The 21,518-nt window shown below is 44.8% G+C and overlaps 1 protein-coding gene across 15 annotated transcripts in view; it reads right to left on the minus strand.

Annotated features, from left to right (window-relative positions):
- Window positions 1–21,518, minus strand: part of SEMA6D (semaphorin 6D) — a 658,493-nt gene that overhangs the window by 38,200 nt on the left and 598,775 nt on the right. For 5 of the 15 annotated variants that reach the window (XM_030577949.1, XM_030577951.1, XM_030577947.1 and 2 more), the window contains exon 1: window positions 1,822–2,202. The exons of 5 other annotated variants lie outside the window; for them this stretch is intronic. The gene's annotated coding sequence lies outside the window, so the exon portion shown is untranslated. Of the gene's footprint in view, window positions 1–1,445; window positions 1,772–1,821; window positions 2,214–21,518 lie in introns of those variants that run through there. 5 more of the 15 variants (XM_030577950.1, XM_030577938.1, XM_030577953.1 and 2 more) reach the window with 4 other exon arrangements.

Genomic DNA, 21,518 nt, shown 5'->3' on the forward strand with positions numbered 1-21,518 from the left:
CCAACACTATTAAACAATTTGGAGACCAGAGAACCTCTATGTCCTCTATCTTACTGGAGTGCTATATGCATGCTACACACTTGAAACTATAGTGTTTTGAATTAATTAAATTCAGAAGCTTAAAGCATTTAATTGCATTTTTCCAGCCATACGATATGTCTATGTAGCAGAGACATAAAATACAAAACACAATGACAGGGCATTTGAAAAAGATCCCTTTTAAAACAGGACTAATCTCCACCTAGAAATAGCTACGCACCCTTTCATTTCTATCCAGGGTTTATAAATAATAAAGGCAGCTGCAACCCACTGCTAATTTCTCTGTATAAGCGGCTGTACCAGTTGCTGCAGAACCGAAACAAAGTTTCGCCACTTTACACTTAAACAAAACGTTGCTGCCATCAGGCGAGCAGGGTGAAAGGGTTAAGATATTCTTGCCATTGCAAAGGGATAATGCAGAATTGACTCTCTTATTTGTTTCCATCCATAATTGATGGTAGCTTGAAATATAGCTCCCTCTGGCTCCCAACGCGTGACTAGTACCGACTACTGGTGGAACCACGAAGGTTCGGCCAAGATTAGCCAATAAATCATTTCTAACGGGGGACAGAGGGGCCTGATCCGGCTCCGACGGGAGCAGCAGACTGGAGCTGCCACGCAGAGGAATTTCCCAGGCAGGCAGCACCAGGGCTCGCTGGGCACGGGCGCTGCATGCCCCCGCCACCAGGAAGCTCGCAGCCTGCTAGCCCAGGCGGGGCAAGCGCTCTCTCGTAGGTGCTGGAAGTAGGGGTAGTGGTGGGTACTCCTGCACCCCCTGGCTTGACGTGGGTTCCATTATCTCCGGGGTTTACAGGTTGGTTCAATGGCTCTCAGCACACACACACACACGCAGACACACTGTGCTGCCCCCCCTACTCTCCTGAATTCACGAGCGGCTGGTTAATTCACATGCAACCTCAAAGCCACTTAACGTGCCCAGGGAGGGGCGCAGGAGAAGGCGCCATTGGACCAGGGACGGCTGCTTTGGGGGAGCGGCGGCGCCTGGCATTGGCAGGACTGGCTCGAGCAGGGCACGCGAGGCAGTGCTGGGGAGCGGCGGGGGAACCATGCAGCGGGGCACGGCAGGAGGCTGCCAGCACCGCGGCAGGAGTAACAGGTAGTTCCAAGTGCTGCCCCCGTCCTGGCCCGCTGCTCCCCCCGCGGCTGTGCGCTCCAGGGTCCCCACAGCAGGCTGGCTGCTAAGGGCTCTCTGTGGCCGGTGCCTCCTACCAGGTTCCCCCCAGCCCACTACGGGCAGCGCGGGCTGGCACAGCCGGGGGGGGGGAGAGAGGGGAGGCGTTCAAAACAAACCCTCCCCAGCACAGCCCGCAGCTCTTCCAGCCCAGCCCGGATCGGTGCCAATGCCCTCTATACGGCACCTCCCCGCCGGCCTCGGACCCACCTACCTGTACCCAAAATAAACACCAGTAGGCTCCCGAGACCAACTTGCGCGTCGCAGTCCGGGGACGCAGCCTCTAAGGCCGATGCAATCACCGCGCAGACGGGGACGGGCTCGGCACCGTCCCTGCAGAGGCTGGGAAGTTTTTACCCTCTCTCCCGTCTCCTCCTCGCTCCCCCTTCCCCCCAGTCACGCAGAGTCGGCAACAAGCAAGTAAAAATAACCTTTGCTCAGCCTATTTCTGTCCCTTACACGCCAGCCTGGCAATGCGCACTGCAAAACTAGCCTGGGCACTGTGCAGCCAGCGACGGCAACAGATGCGGCTGCTGCCGCGGCTCAGCCTCAGCTCTGCCAGCGCCGAGGGCTGCAAACGAAGCGCTTACCTCATAAGGGAAGGCGAGCGCTACGGCAAAACCCAAAGCCGGAGGCTAGCGTCGGGCTGCTCCAGCGTAATCCTGAACCCCGCCAGCTCTGGGAGCGCCGGGACAAACCGGGAGCAAAACAAACGCGCGCACAGCAAATGGTGTAATTCGATCCATCTCCAGTCACTCCAGCAAGAGCGGCTCCTTCCCTCCCAACAATCAGCCGGCTGGAGCCCAGGGTCCCACCCCCGTAGGCTCGCAGAGGCAGGCTTGGGCAGCTCGCCCTCACTGGCTGCTGTTGCTGAGGCCCCCAGCGCTGGATGACCCTTCAGTGGCCTCTCCTCCTCCTCCTCAGCCCCCCCGCCCAGGAGCTGCTACACCAGCGCCAAGCACCTCAGCCACACTGGCAGCGGTCATGAAGGAGCCTGCTCTCTCCCGCTTTCGCCTCCCCCCGCCCGCCTGCCTTTATTATGCAGGGTTTATTTCAGACATCCTGAGGACAAACAACGGTTGCCAAAAGGAGCTGCATGCACAGTCTTTCAGCAAAGTTCAGCCTTAGTTTTTCTTGGTCAGGCAATTTCTTGTCTCCCCATCACACCACCACTTTAGCACCTCTAAGGGAAACAGCTGGGAAGAGGCAATCAAACAGCATTTTATCGTGGTGTGCAGTACACACAGGCACTCTTATGTCTACTTTGAAGGCAAGCTATTCAGTCCAGTATAATTTTGCACACTAATGAAAGTCAGTTTTACAGTGAAAGAGGAGGAGGACGGGGGAAAAAAGAGATGTCCTTGAAGTGACATCATTTTAAGTAAGCCATCATCAGCAGAAAAAAGTCATATATTCAGAAACAAAGGTTTTAATCTTAGAAATTAATTCCAAGAGTCAGCTATTTATTAATTTTCAGATGGACTATGAATCACTTAAAGCCTAAAATGGCATGAAAGACTTTGGAGGCTCCTTGGGAAAAAAAAAAGAAAAGAAAAGAAAAAAAATGATTGCTCACCAAACTTTATCATCTGTGCTCTCTTTTATGGTGGGAAAACAGAATTTCATCTTTAAACTAATTCACAGCTTGTCACTGGAAAAGGATTGGAGTTACTCAAGCTTTAGGACCAGCTCCTGTATTTTTCACTTCATGCATCTAATGAGGTGGGTTCTAGCCCACAAAAGCTTATGCCATTGTTTTTGCTGATACAGGCTAACACGATTACCCCTCTGAAATCCATACCCCAACTGTTTCACCTAAACTTGTGAAACTGAACAACAGTAAATATCCTGCAGGTTGTTGCTGAACTGCCCTGCCCCTAATTTTTTTCCCCTCACAGAACTTGTAAGTAGGTGCTACTTACACTGAAGAAATATGCTGGGCTGATCCTGCAAGTCTGTACTCAGCCAAAACTCACATTGCCTTCACAGTGGGAGTTTTGCATGTTGAGAACCAAGTAAATTAAGTAAAGACTGCAGGATTTGGCCCACAGTAAATTCTCTTTAGTGACTGTTCCAAAAAACTCTCATTCATGGGAATAGAACATTTCTGGCAAATCAATCCTTTGTCTGTTTCACTCTGATGTTCTCTGGTGGTGACAGGCTGAAAGCTACATCATTGCAAGCTTCTCTATAGCAGACATTCAGCATAGCTATTTTGTGACCCATAAGCTTTTGCCTGTTTAGAGGTGTAAGGACATTATTTATTTTCTGCTTTGAGAGAACAACTCTATGCTGCAGGCATTAAAATTTTCACACTGACTGAAGGTGCTGGAATGGTGAATGTTGGCTTGATTAGGAATCAAGTTGCAAACCTGAGGGCAGAGAAAGCTTATAGTGTGCACTGTGACTGCATCACGCAGAAGGATTCAGTTCACTAAATATCTCTGCAGTCTTTATACTCAGAAGCATATATGCTGCACAGAGCCTCTATGCTCTCATTTTACAGAACATTCATACTCCTGTATGCAGGCTGCCCATGCCAAAAAAATTAAAACTGGGCATGGAGTAAGTCTCCCTGTTCTCTGCATGTCCTACAGCAGTTCTTACTAGTAAAACTGCAGTCCATGAGGGCATACTGGTATTTTCATACTGAACCTCATTCTTCAAGGATTTTTTAATTGTTCCTTAAAATTTTACCTAGCACTGAAATTTAGGATTAGCACAGCAGTAGGTTCCGTGGGAAGTCTAGCACACTCACCAGCACTCGCCCTGTGCTCTCTGCATGCTCCCCAGCTCAAGCAGAGGAGGAGGAAGACGCCCTGTGATCTGTTTCCCCATTCACAATCTGGCCCTTAACATTCCAGATATCAGAATGGGAGACCAATCAGAGAATGTTCATATAATTTTAAAAGAGGTTTCAGTTTAACACATGACCAAGATGATGTCCTTTGGATAAGCCATAAAACTGATGTTTGATGTCTTGTGCTCTCTTTTAAGGACCAATTACGCTTTCTGTAAGAATAGGGGTGTCACTTATGCTGCCATGGTCAAATCACAATAATGTTAGGATTTGATAATGGTTAAATCATCACAGTCACTATGTTTTAACAAAAATATTTACCATTTTTTCTATTATTTTTCCTTCAATAAACACTCCTAATCTAATGCATTTCAATGGAGTTAAAAGGCATCTCCCTACTGTACAGAACTATTATATGTGCACAGTTCTTATTGTATTAACTGCCTTTGACTCAGCCTTGCAAAATGAACAGATACATTATGACTTACACTACTGTAATAAACAAAGATAAAAAATGAACTAGGTTGTACTTATTATGACTGGTTGTAATTAGGGCTGACAATTTTAGATTTAAGGTGATATTTAGTGACTAATTCCCAGACCCCCAAAGCAGAGGTAAATAATAATTTGTACTGATATTAGTTTATACCGATATGTACAAAACATTATTTTCATGCAGCTCTTGGTTTCATGCAGCATTAGCCCCAGTCAATATCACACTGAGGAGCGGTACTAGGGGGCAGGGCTGATAGTCCCAGGCCTGGTCTACACTACACGTTTATACCGATTTTAGCAGAGTTAAACCGATTTAATGCTGCACCCGTCCACACAACGATGCCCTTTATATCAATATAAAGGGCTCTTTAAACCGGTTTCTGTACTCCTCCCCGACGAGAGAAGCAGCGCTGAAATCGGTATTACCATATCAGATTAGATTTAGTGTGGCCGCAAATCGACAGTATTGGCCTCCGGGTGGTATCCCACAGAGCACCACTGTGACCGCTCTGGACAGCAATCTGAACTCAGATGCACTGGCCAGGTAGACAGGAAAAGCCCCGCGAACTTTTGAATTTCATTTCCTATTTGGCCAGTGTGGAGAGATCACCAACACAGGCGACCACGCAGAGCTGATCAGCACAGGTAACAATGCAGTCTTCTGAGAATCAAAAAAGAGCTCCAGCATGGACCACATGGGAGGTACTAAATCTGATCGCTATATGGGGAGAGGATTCTGTGCTAACAGAACTCCGTTCCAAAAGACAAAATGAAAAAAAGTTTGAAAAAATTTCCAAGGCCATGATGGAGAAAGGCCACACCAGGGACTCAGTGCAATGCAGAGTGAAAGTTAAGGAGCTCAGACAAGCCTACCAGAAAACCAAAGAAGCAAACGGAAGGTCCGGGGCAGGGCTGAAAACATGCCGCTTCTATGCTGAGCTGCATGCAATTCTAGGGGGATCTGCCACCAGTACCCCACCTGTCTGTGGATTCCGAGGTGGGGGTGGTAATCTCAGCCATGGCTGAGGATTCTGCGGATGGGGAAGATGAGGAGGAGGAAGAGGCGGATGAGCTTGCAGCAAGCACACAGCACTCCGTTCTCCCCAGCAGCCAGGAGCTTTTTCTCACCCAGACAGAAATACCCTCCCAGCCCTCCCAAGCCAGTAGCCCAGACAATGAAGCCATGGAAGCAACCTCTGGTGAGTGTACCTTTGTAAATATAAAACATGGTTTAAAAGCAAGCGTTTTTTAATGATTGATTTGCCCTGAGGATTTGGGATGCATTCGCGGCCAGTACAGTTATTGGAAAAGTTTAACGTCTGAGGATGGAGCGGAAATCCCCCAGGGACATCTCCATGAAGCGCTCCTGGAGGTACTCCAAAAGCCTTTGCAGAAGGTTTCTGGGCAAGGCAGCCTTATTCCGTCCACCATGGTAGGACACTTGACCACGCCATGCATGTAGCAAGTAATCTGGTATCATTGCATGACAAAGCCTAGCTGCGTATGGTCCCGGTGATTGCTGGCATTCAAGCAACATCCGTTCTGTGTTAACCTCAGGAGAGTGATATCGTTCATGGTAACCTGGCTGAAATTCAGGAATTTAATTAAAGGGACAGAGATGGCCATTCCTACTGGCCTGTTTGCCTGTTGCTTAAAAGAAATCCTTCCTTGCAGGTAGCCAAGCGGGGGGGGAGGAGAGGGGGGGTAATGGCGCTGAGCTTTTTCGCATTTGGCTAGCAGGGATGTTCCCTGCTACCAGCCATGCGGTGGGGGGGGAGGGGAAGGGGGAGTGATTAGCAGTGATCTTCCATGATACCAGCCACGCGGTGGGGAGAGGGGTAAAGCGATCATCCCAGAGAATTGGATGGGGGGGTGGTTTCTGCTGCTGCATGTTAACAGGAAAGACGCAGCACTAAACAGGCTTTGCTTGGTATTTGGGAAAGGAGGGCACTGTGTATATGAAGGCCGCAGAAGCCGAAAGACAATGGCTTACCATGGCCGCATGCAAGCTGAATTCTGCTGCCTGGGCCTGCATCTGTGAGATCTGTAACACCAGAGCCGCAGGCACTAAATATTAAGATGCAAAATGCGACCTTGTAGTGAAATCATGTGCTATGTAAGGTGAATAGTGTTATTCACTGTGAAAGAGTATAACCATTGTTCTGTAAAATGCATCTTTTAAAATACTTCTCTCCCTTTTTTACCTCCCTCATGCAGCTGCAAATTTTTCAAGCCTCCCTACTCCTTCCCGAAGGCTATCTCAGATAAGGCGGAGGAAAAAAAAGACGCGAGACGACATGTTCTCGGAAATCATGGAAGTAACCCGCAATGAAAGAGCTCATCTGAATGAGTGGAAGGGCGTGGTATCAAATTACAGGAAAGATGCCAGTGAACATGAGGACGGGAGGGACACTCGAGATGAGCGGTGGCGCCAAGAAGATCAGAGGTGTAGGCAGGAAGATATGAGGTGGCGGGATGCAACACTGGGGCTACTGCGTGATCAAACTGATATCCTCCGACGTCTGGTGGAGCTTAAGGAAGAGCAGCGGGGTCACAGAGTGCCGCTGCAGCCCCTGTGTAACCACTCTCACCACTCACCATGTTCCATATCTTCCTCACCCAGACGTGTACGAACGCGTGGGGGAAGGCTTCCTGCACCCGCCCACTCCACCCCCGTGGACAGCCCAACCAAAAGGCTGTCATTAGTTTGAAATATTTTTAGTGGCCTTTTCCTTCCCTCCTATCCTCCTCCCAAACCACACCCAGGATACCTTGTCAGTTCTCTCCCTCTTTTTATAATGACTTTTTAATAAAGAATACATGATTTTTAAACGATATTGACTTTATTTCCTTAAGCAAGCTGTAATCGAATGGGAATGAGTCAATCAAGGGGGGGGGAGTTCATCAAGGGGAAACAAACACAACAGTCACACTGTACCCTGGCCTGTGATGAAAATCGTTTTCAAAGCTTCTTTGACGCGCACCGCTTCGTGGTGAGCTCTTCTAATCGTCCTGGTGTCTGGCTGCGCGTAATCAGTGGCCAGGTGATTTGCCTCAGCCTCCCACCCCGCCATAAAGGTCTCCCCCTTACTCTCACAGAAATTGTGGAGCACACAGCAAGCAGCAATAACAACGGGGACATTGGTTTGGCTGAGGTCTGAGCGAGTCAGTAATGTGCGCCAGCGCGCCTTTAAATGGCCAAATGCACAGTCTACCACCATTCTGCACTTGCTCAGCCTGTAGTTGAACAGCTCCTGAGTACCGTCCAGGCTGCTTGTGTATGGCTTCATGAGCCATGGCATCAAGGGGTAGGTTGGGTCCCCCAGAATAACTACAGGCATTTCAACATCCCCAACTGTTATTTTCTGGTCTGGGAAGTAATTCCCTTGCTGCAGCCGTTTAAACAGAGTAGTGTTCCTGAAGACGCGAGCGTCATGAACCCTTCCTGGCCATCCCACGTGGATGCTGGTGAAACGTCCCTTGTGATCCACCAGTGCTTGCAGCACCATTGAAAAGTACCCCTTGCGGTTTACATACTGGGTGCCCTGGTGCTCCGGTGCCAAGATAGGGATATGGGTTCCATCTATCACCCCCCCACAGTTAGGGAATCCCATTGCAGCAAAGCCATCCACTATGACCTGCACGTTTCCCAGTCACAACCTTTCGTAGCAGCAGCTTAATGATTGCTTTGGCTACTTGCATCACAGCAGCCCCCACAGTAGATTTTCCCACGCGAAATTGATTCCCGACTGACCGGTAGCTGTCTGGTGTTGCAAGCTTCCAGAGGGCTATTGCCACTTGCTTCTCAACTGTGAGGGCTGCTCTCATCTTGGTATTATGGTGTTTCAGGGCAGGGGAAAGCAAGTCACAAAGTTCCATGAAAGTGCCCTTACACATGCGAAAGTTTCACAGCCACTGCGAATCGTCCCACACCTGTAAAACTATGCGGTCCCACCAGTCTGTGCTTGTTTCCTGGGCCCAAAATTGGCGTTCAATGGCTAGAACCTGCCTCATTACCAACAGGATCTCCAAAGCACAGGGGCCCACGGTTTGAGAGAATTCTGTGTCCATGTCCTCATCACGCTTGTCGCTGCTCTGCCGTAGCCGCCTTCTTCTCGCCTGGCTTTGCAGGTCCCGGTTCAGCATAGACTGCACGAGAATGCGCGAGGTGTTTACAACATCCACGATTGCGGTCTTGATCTGAGCAGGGGCCATGCTTGCTGTGCTATGGCGTTTGCACAGTTCACCCAGGAATAAAGGCGCAAAACGGTTGTCTGCTGCTTTCACAGAGGGAGGGGTGAGGCTGTACCCAGAACCACCCACAACAATGTTTTTTGCCCCATCAGGCACTGGGATCTCAACCCAGAATTCCAAGGGGCAGGGGAGACTGCGGGAACTATGGGATAGCTACAGGATAGTTACCCACAGTGCAACGCTCTGGAAATCGACACTAGCCTCGGTACATGGACACACACCACAGAATTAATGTGCTTAGTGTGGCCGCGTGCACTCGACTTTATACAATCTGTTTTACAAAACCGGTTTATGTAAAATCGGAATAATCCTGTAGTGTAGACGTACCCACAGACACGTGTATTGAGCACCACATGAATACATGCAGAGCTCTTCAAGGAAAAATGGGCTTTTCATCTGCACTGATTATTAAAGAGCCCTCTTCTTGATTTTTTTTTGGATTTTTAAAAGCCTACATGCTGGAAATAGGAAGCCTAAACAGTGATATTTCTTCTCTCATCATTGGTACAGGGGTATGGGCCTACAACCTGTAGCTGATAATTACCAGGTGTTCAAGTGCTAACATTTCCTTATACGAAATTTAAAGGGGGTTAATATGCCTAATGGATACCTGAGGAACCTTTTGGTTCCTTTGCTTTAGCCTTCTGCCCCTGTGAATCCACATCACAGCCACCAAATCCTGTTAGTGGCTGACTGTTCAGACCTCCCTTTGGAACACTTTAACATGCCAGAGTGGAGCTGCTCTATGCTCAGACTTGAGTGTGCTGCCTATTCAATGCTCCCAGCTCCTGTCATCTCAGAGACATGAGGATAATTTTTCTGCTAACATGGATGGGATTTCTACCATCACCCCAGGTTGGCAACTGTATTGCATCAATGTCTGAATACACTTACATTATCTAGAAATATAAATGACAAAACCCTCTCTCTGCCAGCCACTGGATGGGGCCTATACAGCCTGTCACTCTTGGGTTATTTACATTTCTTTCTTTTTAAATAATTAGGAATTATTTAGTTTTTACTACTGCAGCTTTCTTTGCAAGGGAACGCCAAAGCAGAAAATTTCTTGAAAGACTGTTTGCTTTGCACTTAATTTAAAATATGAGCAGGGGGTCCAATCGAAAGCTTGGGGTGTGTGCTGCAGGCAGGAGAGCCATATATTGGGATTTTAAAGTGATAAGCTTGAAATCCACTCTCAGCCTCCAATCTGTCCCTACATCCCCAGTCCACTCGATGCAGGCAGATGCAATGTAGCAGTAAGTGTCACATCCAGACTGAAGCCGATGCTGCCACTGGGGGAGATGTGGCAGGATGCAGAGCCCTCGATGGCCAGGATGTCCTGGGGCAGGATGACAAGCTTGCTGTCTCTGGGCTTCTCTGCTGGGTATTCGATTGCTCAGCCTCGCATCTGTCTCTATACCCCCAATCCACTCAGTGGAGTCAGATGCAATGTGATAGTAACAATTAATATAATAAAGAGAACCACAAATATTTGGTGTTGCACCTGGCCTATTTTCTGTCCTACTCCCCTGCTCAGCTAGTGACTAACAAGAAGGATTCTGCTACTTGCCAGGTGGTGCAGGGCAAGGAATTTCTAGGATCCTCATAGCTGGCTGCAGAGTGTAGAATGTCTCAGTAAAGATGGAGTAAGGCACTGGTCTGTTGTTTGTAAATTCTTTGTATTGTATATTTTAATTATTGCCAAGCACCTAAAGTGAAATCTGGGTGCTTAGAAGTCAAAGAGAATAAAATCAATTCAAAGAGTGAACATAGCAAGGCCCTAACACACCCCAGCCCTAGTCACAACACTGAGCCTTTTTAAAAAAGACTACAGACGCTGGCAAAATAGCTTTTACAAACACCTTTTCCCCTTGAACTTTTTGATTTTAAATGAGGTTCAAAGCAAACATTCTTTCAAGAAATTTTCTGCCTTGGTGTTCCCTTGCAAAGAAAGCTGCAGTGGTAAAAACTACATAATTCCTAATCATTTAAAAAGAACCACCCTGTAAATAAACCAAGTGTGACAGGCTGTATAGGCCCCATCCAGTGGCTGGCAGAGAGAGGGTTTACTCTCTCCATGAGGAAAGAAGTCCAGCTGCATGCTCTCAGTGCTGGCACTGTCAGGGACCCAGCTGAATGAAGTGAAGCCAGCTCCAACTGTGGTGAATTATATCATTCTCTTCATGCTCCAAGAACAGCCCTTGAAGTCAACGTTGAAGCTCCCATTTATTTGAATGAGCAGAATCAGGCCCTGTAAGAAGCAGCTCCAAGGGCTTTGAAGTAGCCACACCTTTGCGGGTCAGGCTCAGCAACAATAGAGATAGATGTAGTAAGAGAACCTAAACAGAACAGAATATGGTATGGACAGATGAGGTGGGAAGAAATCCACTCTGTTAAGATCCTGAACTTTGGCTGCAACAGAGCAATCATTTATTAATTTTTAAAGAGATCTGGGCCACTAAAAGCCTTTTCTGAACTCTCAGTCTAAGTACATGGGTAGGGAAAGCCTTTATTGCTTGCTTCTTTTGACAGGTCTTTGTAAGACCTGAGTTAACCCCTGACTGTAGCTCACATGACCTGTCTCAGAGGGTGTTAGTGTCCAATTCATCTTTTTTAAAAAAATCAAATAAATGGAAATAACTAAGAGAATGATTAGATCTCATGCGCTGAGACTGACAGATGTTTCTGAATGTTTTAGCTGCGCTATTAGTGGCAGACTTTACAAGGCTCACTATAATGCTGTGTCTACAAGAAACATGAAAATAAAGCAGAAAATCTCTTTAATTTTATAGTTATTAGCTTCTTAGTTTGGTACATAACATTGCCTATCATTTGACAGAGAGAGTATGTTTCAAACATTTAGGGCAAAAACGGTGGAATACATTACTTAAATTTAGTGGCATGTTTCCAAGACTAATGGAAAGTCTTCAGCAACATCTACAATTTTAATTTTCTGATTTTCATTTGTCATACAGATATAAAGTACACATTTAAAGTCACCAACATTCACCTACAGTTTCCCACATTGGTAGTAAAATTGGACATAGTTGGATGAAAATAAATCTTTGTACTAGATTTATATTTGTTGTGTGTATCTGCAAACAAAATTACAAGGAGTAGAACAGGATACATTTAATTACATGTAGCAACATCTGCATTACACAAAATGACTTTTCTCTCCAAAAGCCCTGATCCTGCAACTGATTGTGTGTGGCCAGCTCCCTGCCATTGCATGGAGGCCTGCAACTCCAATGGCCGGATCGGTGCTGAAAACATTTCATTATTCCTTTTTGTTCATGGTTAAAATAAAAGAAAATAACACGTGATACATTTTACCATTTTTTACTTCATCAGCATCACACTGTCAAGAGAGCTTAGTCCTTCACCCTCTCACTTCCCTGGTCCTTCTTGCATGATCAGAGAGCAACAATACCCAACGTCCGAAGGTGCAAACAATTCCATGTTTATTGGGATGAACTTCCAGCAAGCTTAAATCCAAGTTCCTTTTTCCGTATTTTCGAATCCCAACTTACTTCCTGTTTGCCCCTAATTTATATAGTAATATTTTTAGCTATACCTTAACCAATCATTCTACTAAAATTTACCTAACCAATCCTAACATATTGTAACATGATTAGCTAACCAATTATATGCGACCACCTTAATTAGTTTACGCCCAGCAAAATTAATTATACAACAGACAGAAACAATTACAGAACCAGACAGAGACCATGCAAATAAACACACAAAACAGTACAGAAGTGAGGATTTCACAACTACATCTATACAGTCATAAGGGTTCTCCAGTTGTGTCTATTGATAAGTGAGTTCTTACCAGACAGAAAACTATCAAATTAAGTTTCCTTTTACATGTTTTAGGCTCTTTCCTTTCTCTGGAGGTGATAGATCAGATCACCTTCCTAACAGCCCCAGATTGCCTTATTTCAATATGACTAAACAGGGCCTCAGACTGTCACAGTGAGAGAAGGCCCTTACACAGATAGACAATGATTTTGATTCTTTCTTTTACACCTCTATCACTAGCTAAGTGATAAGAATACACAGGCCAGACAGGCTTGAATATCTATACTTGACCAGAGCCATAACACACATTTCAATGCTTTATATATTGTCTCAAAAGATACATTGCTACCTATCAGTAAAAATGTTTAAAGGTGAGATACTTACTATATTGATATTTATAGTGTTGATTTTTCTTTAAGGTAGATCAAATATTCTCTTAGAACTTTAGCAGTAACACAAGTTTCATAGATAGCACTAAACAACTCAACAATGTTGTAGTAAAACTACCTTGTATGTAACTACTACATATTGAAACCTGTAGATAATGGATGAGGCTACTGCTCTCTGGTTGCTCAGTGTATGTGTAGAATAGTATCATTTTACTCATGCCGGAGTCCACAAAATCCAACATGAATCAGTTTGGCTTCATATAACAATTATCAAATCCCATACATACGTGAATCCACTGACAATAGCGGATGGTATTGTATAGTATTTGGAGGTTTGTTTGTTTTTAGCATTACATTACAAAGAGTCGAGATTTTTGTGTGTGTGTGAACCTTATATAACTCTCTATGCATCAAGGGCAGTAAATACCACAAATTTGATAACATTTGATGTATGTAGTATACTTAGAAAATTGCTGACTAAAGACAGAAGACTAAACTGTGTGTTAGTTTATATCTATTTAAACACTAAGAAAAGGCTTTTCCATGTTCCTCACAGATATTCCTGACCAACTGAGTTTAGACACTTAGCTAAACCTATCTGTCTAGGTGTAGCTTTGGATATAGATGATCAAGATGATATTTATTCTTATCCCTGCAACACATAATAACATTCATAGCACAGATGTACTCAGTAATCACATGAGATTTTGCCTTTGGCAATATTCACTTGGGTTCACATTTAGTATTATGCCCCTTAACATGTCAATATCAGACCTTAGCCTATAGCATTTTATTCTGGGGATATAGGTGGATCCCCTTAATTATTTTTCAACACTGCTGGTCTTATCTGACATGCCACTTTGCTTGAAAAAATATTTCTGGTTTTGAGTGAACATCAGTGTTCTCTTTGGTGTATTTCAATATTCGGCTGCAAAAATCTTTCCATTGAATAGCCACAGTGGAACTATCCATGAAAGATTTAATTTTCTCCATTCTGTGCTCTTCAAGTTAATATGAGTCCAGGATAAAAATTTCCACTTACAGAAGGTGAATTAATACACACAATATAAACCACACACTTAAGCCTTGGCATCAGCATTATACTGCCAGTTTATCATCTAGGAGGCAAACACAATGGCAACCTTGATTTTTGGCACTGCCAGACTCCTGCTTCTTTAATTGCACAAATTCGCTTCATGTTCTTCAGTGCCTTCTCTCCTGTCATCACTCAATGTCATAGAAATGTAGGGCTGAAAGAGATCCTGAGAGGCCATCTAATCCATCCCCCTGTGTTGAGGCAGGGCCAAGTATACCTAGACCAGGGGTCGGCAACCTTTGGCAGGTGGCTCACCAGGATAAGCACCCTGGCAGGCTGGGTTGGTTTGTTTACCTGCTGCATCCGCAGGTTCAGCCGATTGCGGCTCCCACTGGCAGTGGTTCGCAGTCCCAGGCCAATGGGGGTGGTGGGAAGTGGCTTGGGCTGAGGGATGTGCCACTGGTTGCTGACCCCTGACCTAGACCATCCCAGACAGGTGTTTCACTAATCTGATCTTAAAACCTCCAGTGATGGGGATTCCACAACCTCCCATGGTAACTTGTTCCAGTACTTAACTATCTGGTTAGAAAGCTGTTCCTAATAGCTAACCTGAAGATTCTAACAAGTGTAAAAGGAAGCAATCTTCTTAATGGCTCTAATTTTGGGCCAAACTTGCCCTTATTGTAATCAATGGGATTTTTGCTATTGATTCAATAGAAGCAGGGTTGGGTCTTTTGTGTTGCTTGCTACCAGTGTTCCCATTCCAAAAATAGCCTATTGAAGGAAGAAGTGTCAGTTTCTGCCTTGAAGAGGCTGCTTTTCTAAACCCATTATTAGAAGGCCCGTACTCCAAATGAAAACTAGCATATCACCATATCAGTGGGGAAATTACACTCTAACAGATGAACAAGAGGGTAGGCCTGCCAGAGAACCAGTCTGTGTATTAGCCTTGTGTAACAGGAGCTGGATTCCCATCCAAGAACGTCAAAATGTCAGGTGATGAAGTACATCCATGCTTGTGGTTTAGAGTACAAACTCTGCTATTTCTACTGATGGTATAAATAAAGCTACTTTCACAGATGTTTAAGGTAACTGTTTTGGCCTTGGTGAGCTAAGATTTGTGTGCCATGAGGGCAAGGGAGTGATATCATGAAGTCTCCACCCTTCAGCAGTTCTCCTATAGCTATATATCTTGGCAAAATGCCTACAAGTTAGTCTTGGCGTCCTACTGAAAACCCAGCTCAAGTGTTGAGGCTTTATCTGGGTCTTTCTACAGCTTTCATGTATTCTATCTGCTAGAGAGGGGCCCCAAATTAATGTATGTAAAACATATCCATAGGTCTTAAAAATTCACCCAGTATATCCTTGTGCAGCTATTAGTTTAGCTATCGCTAGATATTAAAATTTAAAAGGGTCACTAAATGCATATTGCTAGAAGGAAACAACATTAGTTACACATTACCAGAACAAAACTAAATTAAGAAACAGCTCATTTCCTCTGTACCATCAATATTTTACTCAGCCATAACCTGGATGCTTGTACTCACAAAGGAATTAATCATTCATGTGCTAATGTACAGCCATTATTTTTAAATTATCACTTAAGTAATCATTTTTGTGTGTGCTCAGATGTGTGATGTCTGCTTATAAAAGTGCAGCAAAAATCAATACAAATTAAATAAAATTTAAAAGGTTGATATCTGTGAAATAGATGCAGGAAAGTCCTCCATGCAATGAAATTGTAATCGAACTAATGTAAAAACTCAGTTATTGAGTCATAACATGGAAAAGATACTGGGCTAATTCTGCATTGATTTATACCTCAAGCTATGCTCGTAAAGAGTGAGTTTACACAGGATGCAGGTCAGCCCAGAATCTAGTCTGCTCCCTTTCTAAAGCTCAAACAATAAAAACTTCACTGCTATTTAAATTGGTTCAGCATTTCCTAACATATTACTTACAGACAAAATGCCCTGCTCATGTAATAATATCATTTTATGTGAAGACAGCCACTTTCATGTAGAAAATCCCAAGCGCTTTAAAAACTAAATTCTGAAAGCACCACTGAAACACTGCCACCTGTGGAGTGCAGGACAACCACTGTCTGGCTAGTGCATTACATAACAGCATGGAGAGCACAACATTTTAGCCAAGGACACCAGAAAAAAAATCCTCCCTCTTAAGAAAATTGCCATGAGATCTTTAATGTATGGTGTTACTTGGAGCAGAATTTGGGCCAGTAATGGTGAAATATTTTTTATGTTGCTTCAATCATTTTTATGACGGCGTAAATGACAGATGATAACTGGTGGGCAAGGCCGGTTCCAGCTTTTTCGCTGCCCCAAGCAAAAAAAAACAAACAAAAACCCAAATAATTGAGCTGCTGCTGAAGTGATGCCAAAGAGGAAGAGAGAGATTGAAGGATCCGCTGCCAAATTGCTGCCGCAGACCCGGATGTGCCGCCCCAATAACGATCACCCCAGGCACCTGCTTCCTTCGCTGATGCCTGGAGCCGGCTCTGCTGGATGGTGTTTCTTGTTTATGATGCAATAACTGAATCCTGAGCTAAATAAACTCTGAGGCCAAGGTGTTTATGGGTACGTCATGTAATTTTTGACATATTCACAAAGAAGGAAAGCAATATGGTTCAGTAGAGAGGGCACTGTCTTCAGTTAGAACACTTGGATTATGTTCCCTGCTCTGACCTCACTTTCTCCAGCTGTGAAATACAGGTAATGATACTTACCCTATTTTGTAAGGCGCTTTAAGATCTATGGAGGATGTGCTATATGAGAGATGAGTATTGTTATAAACAGGAAGCACCATCAACTACATGTTGCCTGGAAATCCCAATAAGTGACTGTATTTGAAGATTTAACTCTCCTTCCAGCTGGGCATACTGAGAAGTTGGAAGTGACCATGATCGATATAGGCTTGTAGAGTAAGCAGTCAGTAGAGTAACGCTGTATGGTTACTAAAACAAGCATGCAGTTTGTATCCAATTGCCGTGCAGGGCAATGCATGCTGAGTGGTTACTGAAATCTGTTATGCAGTTGTGATTCACTAATTCTGTAGCATCTCTGCACTCTGACTGGATAAGCCTATATCATTTCAGCATAATTAAGTGATAATGTGCGGTCGTGACTACTCTAATGGTTGCCAGATGAAGTGTCTACCAGACCTGAAAGCCATTAACTGTGAGGATACTATTCGCAGCCACATATTAGTGCTATTATGCAGGAAAATAATTACACAAAGTGAACATTTTAAAAAAGTTCTTCTAACCTTTGAGGAGTTTAACTGCCCTGTTTATTTGTGGCAATCCGGAGCCATTAACAATAGAGAATCTGCAGAATGGGATGACGGCAGAGGTTGTGGAACTGGATAGGAGGGAGGGCTTTTGTTCTGCTTTTAAATGGGTGCAGTTGGGTTTGACTGGGGGTGGATGGTGGGTTTTTTGAGTGAAGAGGCTGTAGGGGTGCCTGAGGACCTGAGCCTGAAGCTGCTGTCTGTATGAATGCAAGGTAGCTTGATCTCTCCTGACCTCTCTCTCTCTCTCACACTGGGTGTCTAAGGAGACTGTGCTAGTAGCCACTTTACTGCTTCCTACCAGAGCCACGCCTTCGGGGAGGATGAGCAGTGACACCCCCCCGCCAGGGCCAGCTGGGACCTGCCCCACCCCCCCAGCACAGGGATCAGCTGTGACTTCTCCCCCATCTGCACCAGGACAAGTCCCCCTCTCTCCCCCCGGACCAGTTGTGACTCTTCCCCCCCCCCCACACACACATGCACCAATCCAGTACCTCCCTAAGTACCAGGAACAGCTGTGACCCATCACCCCCAAATCCCCCCACCCCACAGCTGCTGCCCCAAGCAGGGACCAACCCTGGCACTACCCCAACCCCAATCCCCCCTGGGGGAAGCGCTGTAGGGCACTTCTAAGGCCTGGGAGACTTCCTCCACACACACATCAGGGGGGTGGGGGAGATGTCTTGGATGGGGGGTCACCCCACTCCCCCAAAGCTAGTCTAGTTTCCCCTGTCCCGTGTCCGTCCCCCACATTAGCCATGTAGGGGGGCAGGTTGGTGTACATCATGGGGGGGCAATGCTCCCCCCCAGCACCTGCTGCTCACTGTAATTTATTTTAAGTTATTAATACTGGACCAGGGCCAAGATGGGGAGAAGATCTGGGGGGACACTGCAGCCCCTGTTTGGGGGGGGCTCTGGCTGGGGTGTGCCCTCCTGGACCCCATGCTGTCACTGTTTAACAATGTCCCCCTCTCCCCCCTGCTCAACTGTGTCCAGGCAATAAAGTTACTTTAGTCAAAAATTCCCAGCTGTCTGAGCAGCAGCAGGGGGAACATTGAGAGAGGAGGAGATAGTTAACTTGCCCTTGGTGAAGGAGCCCCACCAGCAGCTCCTAGTTCCAAGGAGTCACTGCAGAGAGACTTCAGTTACACTGTAGCTGACACAGGCATTTGGAGAATCTTACAGAACACTCCACATAGCCATTTGTATTTTCTATACAAATCCAATGCAAAAGCAGCATTCCTGAACCCACAGCTTGGAGAAGCCTGGTCTACATTACACGAGGGTAAAATTGCATCTACGCTGCCTACACCAGGGCTTCCACCATTCTCCCACCAGTGTGGTGGCACCAATGGTAGAAGATTTCCCAGTCAGATTTAGTGTAGAGACAACCTAGGGTTGCATATGCAAATATCACTGTGCTCTTATCATTTAAAACATTAATAGGACTAGAGCTAGTCAAACAACGTTTGTCAAGCGCTAGATCATGACTAACCCTAATGTGACCATATAGGAGTCAGGGGTCAGGGAGAGAGTAAAACTACCTCCACCACCACGTTTCTCTGCATAGTCATGTTACTTTCCCCCTCCCCACTCCTCTAAGAGCCTACAAGCAGAATTGTGCCAATGCAAGGGGAAAAATTAGCCAAGCCATTCTGCAGGGGTGTTAGAACTTATTTCTCACAGGCGCAAAAGAGCAGAGGAGGAACTGTGACCCTTAGGTTGGTATAGCCAGGCATCTCCCTTGAGGTTGAGACTAAAGGTTCAGTATAGGCCCATAGAACTTCTTCCATGAACTTCATGATATTTTGGAGGCAATGATGAGGCAACTGTTTTACAAAACTCATGTAACTTGCAAATCTGAACATAGTTGCCAAATAATTAGAGAAGTTTTGCGAAGTTTAAAAAATATTTTGATTGTTTTTATGATTCATCCAGTTCTAAAGTTATATTTAAAAGCCTCTTTATTTATGTGACCCGCAGTACCTTAGATTAGTAAAAGGGAAAGACATTTAAATATCTAACTTTTCTCCATTTTTATTGTTTGTTTACTTTGTCCAATCTAGTTTGAGCTTGAGAAGTTAGATTAGATTGGTCAGTTTCACCTTTTTTTTCTGGTTCCCACCCTAGCACAGTGCAATTATATTTGTTACCAACATTGCAGGGGAAATATTTACATATATTTTTATTTTACTTTAACTGAATTTTTAAAGAAATCATGTGCACATTTCTGCCCATTCACACTGGGACCAGTTCTGAAGTCCTTGCTCAGATCAAACTTGCCCTTCAAGGACCTTGTTCAACATAGTGCTTAGGCACATGATTAATGTTCAGCATGTGTTTAAGTCACATTTAGCAGTTTTGGCTTAATCATATGCTTATGTGCTTTGCTTAACTGGGGTCTGTGGCTTCCATTCTGTAATGAGATGTGGAGATGTGTGCCAGCACAGAGCCCCACTCACTTGAATGGAGCTACATATAGGCATAAGGCTCTGCTGATACTCATCTCATTGCAAGATCAGGCCCCAGGCCCACTGACCTCTGTGTGACTACTAACAATGTGTACAGTTATACAAGTGCATAGGCCTTTACAGGATCAATACTTAGCCCACGTCCAGACTACCCCGCCGTATCGGCGGGTTAAAATCGATTGCTCGGGGATCAATATATCGCGTCTAGACTAGACGCAATATATCGATCCCCGAGCGCCCTTATATCGATTCCGGAACTCCATCAACCCGAACGGAGTTCCGGAATCGACACGGAGAGCCGCGGACATCAATCCCGCGCCGTCTGGACGGGTGAGTAATTCGATCTTAGATATTTGACTTCAGCTACATTATTCACGTAGCTGAAGTTGCGTATCTAAGATCGATTTTCCTCCCCTAGTCTGGACGAGGCCTTAGAGATGGAAAACATGCAGAAGCTTGGACACACATTTACCCATACATGCACAAACTCACACAAAGATGCGGTAACACTCCCTTTAAAAACAAAATCTATATTTTAGGCTGAAAACTATTTCACAGCACCATCCTTTAAAAAGCTCTTCCTAAACACTTCCACTTGGTACAGTCAGTAGAGATGAATACCGAATATTGAACTGGAAAGTGGTGCTGAGTGTCTACACTGCATAAACTTTAAGACTTCTGGGAATGTGGCTCATCCATGGACCTAAGCCTGCAAAACACTCACTGCCCGGTTTATTGCCATGAGCAGTACTTATTGCTGGGCATAATACTCACAAATAGGTGTAGTCCATTGGAAGAAAGTAACTAAGTTAAAATTTCTTTTTTAAACTCTTTTTCTTGATAGCTTTTCTCTTTCAGCAGCTTGACAGCCCAACTTTCTTTGATTTTTGGCGTGCTATTTTTTCTTTTTGTGTACACTTTTGAGTTATCTGCCTGCCTGCAAAGAGTGATAAACTGCAGGCTTGTCAGACAAACAGCCTGAAAAGTCTTAGAATGGGAACCAATTAAAATAGATATATTTGCATATTCCTAACATGATTATTGAGAAATAACTGCATAGTGTTTGTACACAGCAGATGACCACAATCAATTAGTGATCTGAGAATTGTGTAGCTGAAGAAAAAGTGTATTCTGATTGGCTGAGATAATTCAATGCACTGTCATAGATATTTACCCAGAGCAAACAGCTAAAAATCAGAGAAAATTACATATTTCTGCCAGCTGTTTATAAACAGGATGTGCAGTATTATAAAGCACCAGCAGCTGCAGTAGCTCCAAACTTTCAAGGCCAGGCCAGAATGTCTCATACTTTATCATTACTTTTAATGTTTGCTACGCCCAAGGCCTTATCACTTTTTATAGTAAGCCTAAGAAAATGACTTGACTGATTTGCTAGCACTTAATATTGTATGACAGTTCATTGTTATTTACGCAGTTTATGACCTCGCTTTAAACTTTAATCATAGCAAAAGATCCAATCCTGTTCCATTTGAAGTCAATGGGAGTTTTTCCATCAACTTTTATAAGTGCATAATTGGGCTCAAGGTCTGCAAAACTGAAAACCAGGAAATCTTGAGCTTTTTAAAATGGGAGAATGTTATAAACAAGGTTAGATTATACGGCAGTTAAAATATTAGTGTTGTGTCTGTACTAACACTTCCTCCATTCCTACTGTTGAGGGTGGAGTACTGCATCAGAAGAAGCTTTTAGAAAGATGCTAGTGTAGATA

The sequence above is a fragment of the Gopherus evgoodei genome, chromosome 10 (genome assembly GCF_007399415.2).
Source record: "Gopherus evgoodei ecotype Sinaloan lineage chromosome 10, rGopEvg1_v1.p, whole genome shotgun sequence".
In the NCBI taxonomy this organism is placed as follows: Eukaryota; Metazoa; Chordata; order Testudines; family Testudinidae; genus Gopherus; species Gopherus evgoodei.